A 5,813-nucleotide genomic window follows, 5' to 3' on the forward strand; every position below is an offset into this window, starting at 1 on the left:
AAGAATCTAGTTTTGCCTCCTTTGAAGAATTTCAGAAATTTCACTCTTCAAAAGTGCAGGAAGAAGGTAATAATTTAGGTTGCTCAGGCATTCAAAGCTCATTTATTAGAGGCCCGCTGCATGCCAGGCCCTTTGCTAGGCCCTACAAATGGGGTAACTCAGACGCAGCGGTCCCTGATCAGAAAACTTTTAGCCCTGGGCCATGGGGCTATGGGGTAGGGTTGCAAAGATGCCTCAGCAGACCCAGGAAGGCCTGAGTCGGGGATCCCATGCTGTCTTTAACCAGCTGCGTGATCCCACAAGTCCTCTGGAGCTCAGTTTCCACAGCTGTAAAGGGAAGGGTCAGACAGGACAGTATCTGAAGAACATTTCTGGCCCTAAAATTTGATTCCACGGTGGCTGCTGCTAATGCTTCTGGCTAACATTTATAAACTTCTTTGTACCAGACACTCAGCCTCTGTCACATACATCTCCGATTCTTCAAACAGGTGTCAAAGATGAAAGCTACCAGACGGTTAAGTAGATGATATTATTGGTTGTTGCAATGAGGAGAATGCTCATTAATGAGAAACGTATTCAAAGAGTTACAAGGCAGGGCTCTTGTATTTGGGAGCTTTCAGTATGGCGGCTCTAGTTTTCCCCTCCGGGCTGCTCCTGTTGCTGAATCCGCAGGAAGATACCAAGTTTCAGAAGGAGGTTGCGCATGTTCGCTGGCGCATAACCAAGCAAAGAGAGCAAGGAAAACTTTCTCCTGGAGTAATCTACGTGGGCCACCTACCTAGCACACTTTATGAAACCCAGATCAAAGCATATTTCTCCTAGATTGATGCTATTACAAGATTTAGACTGTCCAGAAGTAGAAGGACTGGAAACAGCAGAGGCTATGCCTTTGTAGAGTTTGAGTCTGACGATGTCGCCAAGATCGTTGCTGAAACCATGAGCAACTACCTGTTTGCTAACAGACTCCTGAAGTGTCATTCTGTACCACCTGAAAAAGCATGTAAAGAACTTTTCAGAAACTGGAATACTTCATTTCAACAGTCACCATACCCAGCACTGGAATGATATAATCAGGATCGGACACCTCTACAAAAGCAATGGATGGAGAAGCATTTTAAAAGGAAAGAAAAATGACTCAGGAATAGATTAGCTAAAAAAGGAATTGATTATAATTTTCCTTCCTTGACTATACAGAAAAGGGGGGAAAAGCTTTCAGACACTGATCTTCAGAAATCTACAGAGTGGGACCAGCAGTTAGCGTAATGGCTATGTCTCTGGGCTCCCACATAGTCAACCGTGGTTCGCGTCCTGGACCCGGTGGCTTAAAACTCACGCTAGGCACATGTGCATGCGTGCCCAAGATCCTGAGAGGAGAATGGAGAAGGGATTGCGACGTGGCCATCCCCTCTGGGGGGTGATTTCTCACTTTCTGTCTCTCTGTCTCTGTCTGTATGGCGAGCACATGTGCCCTATAGCGAAAATCTCTCCAAAAAAAAAAAAAAAAAACTACAAAAGACAGGTTTTACCAAAGGAGAAAAAAAAAAAAAGGTTTCGGGCACTCCTAACACTCCAGAGAAGACTGGACAGCCAGGACCCCACACCAGTTTGTACACCAACATTTTTGGAGAAACAAAAATCTGAAGTGGCTGAAAGGAATGATGATGATAAAGATAATGAAATCGTTTTCAAACAGCCTGTATCCAGTGTAAAAGAAGAAACACAAGAGACTTAAACACCTAAACATTCAGGGAAAAATAGACGAAGAAAAAGCAATCAGTGACTCTGAATGTATTATGTACATTTCTTTTGAAAAATGTGATTTTGTCATCATAGCTGATTTTTTTAAATTTTTATTTCATTTATTTATTATTGTTATTCACCAGGGAGAGAGAGGAGAGAGAGAAAGCAAGCCACTTAGGTCCAGGACTTGAATCGTGGTTGACCATGTGAGAGTCCAGTGCCTTAACCACCACGCCACCTGCTGGCCCCCCACAGCTGATCTTTAATATGTACGACGAGAAGCAACTGTTGACAAGATTTTTGGAGGAAAAATGCACTGTTCAAGTCAGTCAAGAAAGCGGTCCAGAATTTTGGCTGGCCTGTCCTTGCTGAAACACGGGGCGTATAGCAGCTGGCAGTGGCTGGGCTCACACTGGCTCTCTTGCTCACCTCTTCCAGTTTTCTTTTCAGATTTTATATCTCTTCTTACTCTGCAAAAAGAAGGGTCACCGTCAATTGCAGGTATAAGTACTGAACTGTAGCATTTTGAACCACCAAATAAAGATCACCAGTCTTGCTTAACCAAAAAAAAAAAAAAAAAAAAAGAGTTACAAAATATATGGCTTTGGTATATTGACTATTTTGAGTTAAAGAAGACACTTGAAAAACAGCAGGTGCAAGAAGATCGTGCTGACCTTTCTTCCGTTTCTTAAAAACAAGCAAGGAAATTCCAGTGTGAAAAATCCCATCCTTACACAAGAAGACAAGCAACGTTCTTATCAGCAAGGACAGACGGTTGAGACCAGGAGAATTCTGTACAGATTGTGTTCGAATAGCTCTTCTCTTTAAGCCACATCACGTAATTCAGTTGGTTTTTCACAACTTACTGTAAGCGACATTGCCTCGTTCTCCGGATCTTCGTTTTCTTATGAAGGCTCATGTGCTGTGTAAAACGTGCAGCAAATGACTTCTTATGACTTTCTCCTGTTATTCTGTCATACATCAATTTAATTTTCAGGCCCAGCTGAAAGAAAAAAAAGAGCCCTGGGAGACAGAGGTAAAATTGTGCCTCCCTCTATAGGCTCAAAGAAGAGGGAGGGGACCTGGACTCCATAGGACCAGGTGGACGAGGAAGTCATTCCTAATTTCAGAAGTCACGTGGAAGGATGACCTCAGAGTAGTCGAGGGCGGGCTAGTTCCGTGCAGTTCCCGATCTCCAGGACGTGGAAGGGCGAGAAATGAGGGCTTCTTAGCTGTTGCTGTTTTCCAGAAACACAGGGCTTAGGCGAAGTTCATTATGGTCTCGGGGGACACCTACTTCTATGGTCACAAATGTATAAACAGGGGATAGTACCTAAAAACCACAAAATAAACAGAAAAATTTCCCCAAGTATTCAAGTATTTTTCATAGAAATGGTTGGGGCAGAATCATTATCATATATAACAAAGAAAAGAATAAATAGCATTTATGATTTTAAAGATAAAATCTTTAAAAACAGTTTTAGGAGCCTTGGGATAAATTCTTAGCCTCCCTCATCCTTGCATTGTCAAAAGTTAGAGAAGTGGGTCCAGCAGGTGGCAAGGTGGTTAAGGCACTAGATTCTCACATGATGGGCCATGGTTCAAGTCCCAGACCCAGCAGCTTGAAAATTATACCAGGTACATAGGCTTGTGTACCCAGAATCTCGAGAGAAAAATAGAGGAGAAGGGTCAGCTCCTCTGGGGGTAATTTCTCACTTTCCCTCTCTCTGTCAAGCACTGGTCACTTATGCTCTTACTGAATTCTCACAACCACTCTTTTTTTTTTAAGAGATTTTTCACTATAGGGCGCGTGCGCTCGCCAGACACAGAGAGACAGAGAGACAGAAAGCGAGAAATCACCCCCAAGAGGGGATGGCCACGCCACAATCCCTTCTCCATACTCCTCTCTGGATCTTGGGCACACACACACACGTGCCTGGGGTGGGTTTTAAGCCACCGGGTCCGGGACGCGAACCATGGCCGACTATGTGGGAGTCCAGCGACATAGCCATTACGCTAACTGCTGGTTCCCTCACAACCACTCTTTGATACACCTATGTTTTTAAATCAAAGCTTCCTGGGGACAAGGTTGCCCTTTATGTCATGTTTCATTTCTTTATGTGCCTCCATAACTGTCTTTGTCATGTGCCTCAAAATTGTCTTTAATGACAACCTTTTTCTTTCAGAGCATTACAGAAATGTTGAAAAGCCAGAGAGGTCCTGTGTACCCTTCACCTGTGCCCCCAGTTTCTGCTAACATTATCACCTCACACAACCACGCACGTCTGTCAGAACTAATACCGGCCCTACTGCTAGCCTACACGCTCGCATTCCACCAGCTTTTCCACTAAGGTCTTTTTCACTGTTCCAGAATCCAATCCAGGATTCTACATTGCACTTAACATGAATGCCTTTTTCCTTGAAGTTTATTATTATTTATTTTTTTATTCAATTAGCAAAAGAGAGACAGAGAGAGAGAAAACACACCCAACTAGGTTTAAATGTTGCGATCCACACCCAAACCTGGGCCGCAGACCACAGGCACACACATGGCCAAGGACACCTCTGGGTGTCCATCCAGAACCTTTATGTAGGTCAGCCTTCCAGAGCTTCATGTTATAGCATCCCACCTGGTCCCATAAATGCCTTTGGATTGGCTGAAAGAACCTTTCGTGAGATCTACTAAGTGCCAGGCATTGCCTTATGTCTTGGGGCCGTGGAGGTCAATGAAACCCACAGTCTTAGATTTGGAAGCACATGATGGTGTACCACGGGGTAAGTGGCTTGCTGCACGGTCTGTGCCACGCAGGTGCAGGGAGTCTAATATTTTTCTAGGATTATCTAGAACCGGAACTACTTGCACACGAGTGTGCCACTCTGGTGCACATCCAAGTACACTGACTAGAAAGGCCTTGCCACTGGTGACTGTAGGTTTCCCAGCCTCTACACCCCAAGTCCAGGTAGCTGTTTGCACCCCAAGACTTGACCCTGGTCTCCTCACTGGGCGGCCTCTCTGGAGCCTGGTGCTGGGAGGGTAGCACCTTTGAAATCAGATAAAAGGTGTCAAACCGCAACTGTGTTTCTTTTATGAATAAAAGGGCAAATCATTAAAATGATTGTTTTCTTGAAAATAAAGAGATTAAACAACACTCCCTTTTTCTCTGCTGCCTCCCCTTTCTCCAGTTTGTCTCCATAATAAGGAGGACAGTGATTGAGCTGGTCTCTTTTTTCCGGAGAGGTTTTTTCTACAGGGCGCGTGCGCTCACCAGAAAGACAGAGAGACAGAAAGCAAGAAATCACCCCTCAGGGAGGATGGTCATGCTGCAATTCCTTCTCCTCCATTTTCCTCTCAGGATCTTGGGCACGCATGCACACACGCCTGGCATAAGTTTAAGCCTCTAGGTCCGGGACTCGAACCGCAGTTGACTATGCGAGAGTCCAATGACATAGCCATTACGCCAACTGCTCGTCCCTTGAGCTGGTCTCTTTAACCTGGCAGGGGAGGGGGCACCTCAAGGTGATTCTCAAACTCACCTTAGGTACTTTTCCTTGGAAAGTTCAGCATACATTGGGAATTTAAGATTTTAATACAGAAGAGGGAAGAGAAAATAAAATAAGCATGTGAGAAGTGCTTAGAGAAGCACCTGGCACTCACTAAGTACTCAGTATATATTAGTTATCCTTATTATGTTTAAGAAACCTAAAAGAGGGACCAGCAGATGGTGTGGTGGTTAAGGCACTAGACTTTCATGTGACCGATGACGGTTCAAGTCCCAGACCTGGTGGCTTGCTTTCTCATTTTCACTTTCTCTCTCTCTGTCTCTCTCTGGTTAAATTTTAAAAATAATAATAATAAATTAAATTGGCGAAATGACTATGTCTCTGGACTCCCATGTAGTTGACTATGGTTCGAGTCCCAGACCCGGTGGCTTAAACTCATGCCGGGTGTGTGCGTGTGTGTCCAAGATCCCAAGAGGAGAATGGAGGAGAAGGGATTGCGTCGTGGCCATCCTCCCTGGGGAGTGATTTCTTGCTTTCTGTCTTTCTCTGTCTTTCTGGCGAGCGCATGTGCC

The 5,813-nt window shown here is 44.6% G+C and overlaps 1 pseudogene; it reads left to right on the top strand.

The window, feature by feature from the left end:
* The first annotated feature begins 621 nt into the window (after positions 1–621).
* On the top strand, positions 622–1,780 carry LOC102491740 (MKI67 FHA domain-interacting nucleolar phosphoprotein pseudogene; annotated as a pseudogene).
* Positions 1,781–5,813: the final 4,033 nt, after the last annotated feature.

Source organism: Tupaia chinensis, unplaced genomic scaffold, assembly GCF_000334495.1.
Source record: "Tupaia chinensis unplaced genomic scaffold, TupChi_1.0 Scaffold000361_2, whole genome shotgun sequence".
Lineage (NCBI taxonomy): Eukaryota > Metazoa > Chordata > Mammalia > Scandentia > Tupaiidae > Tupaia > Tupaia belangeri.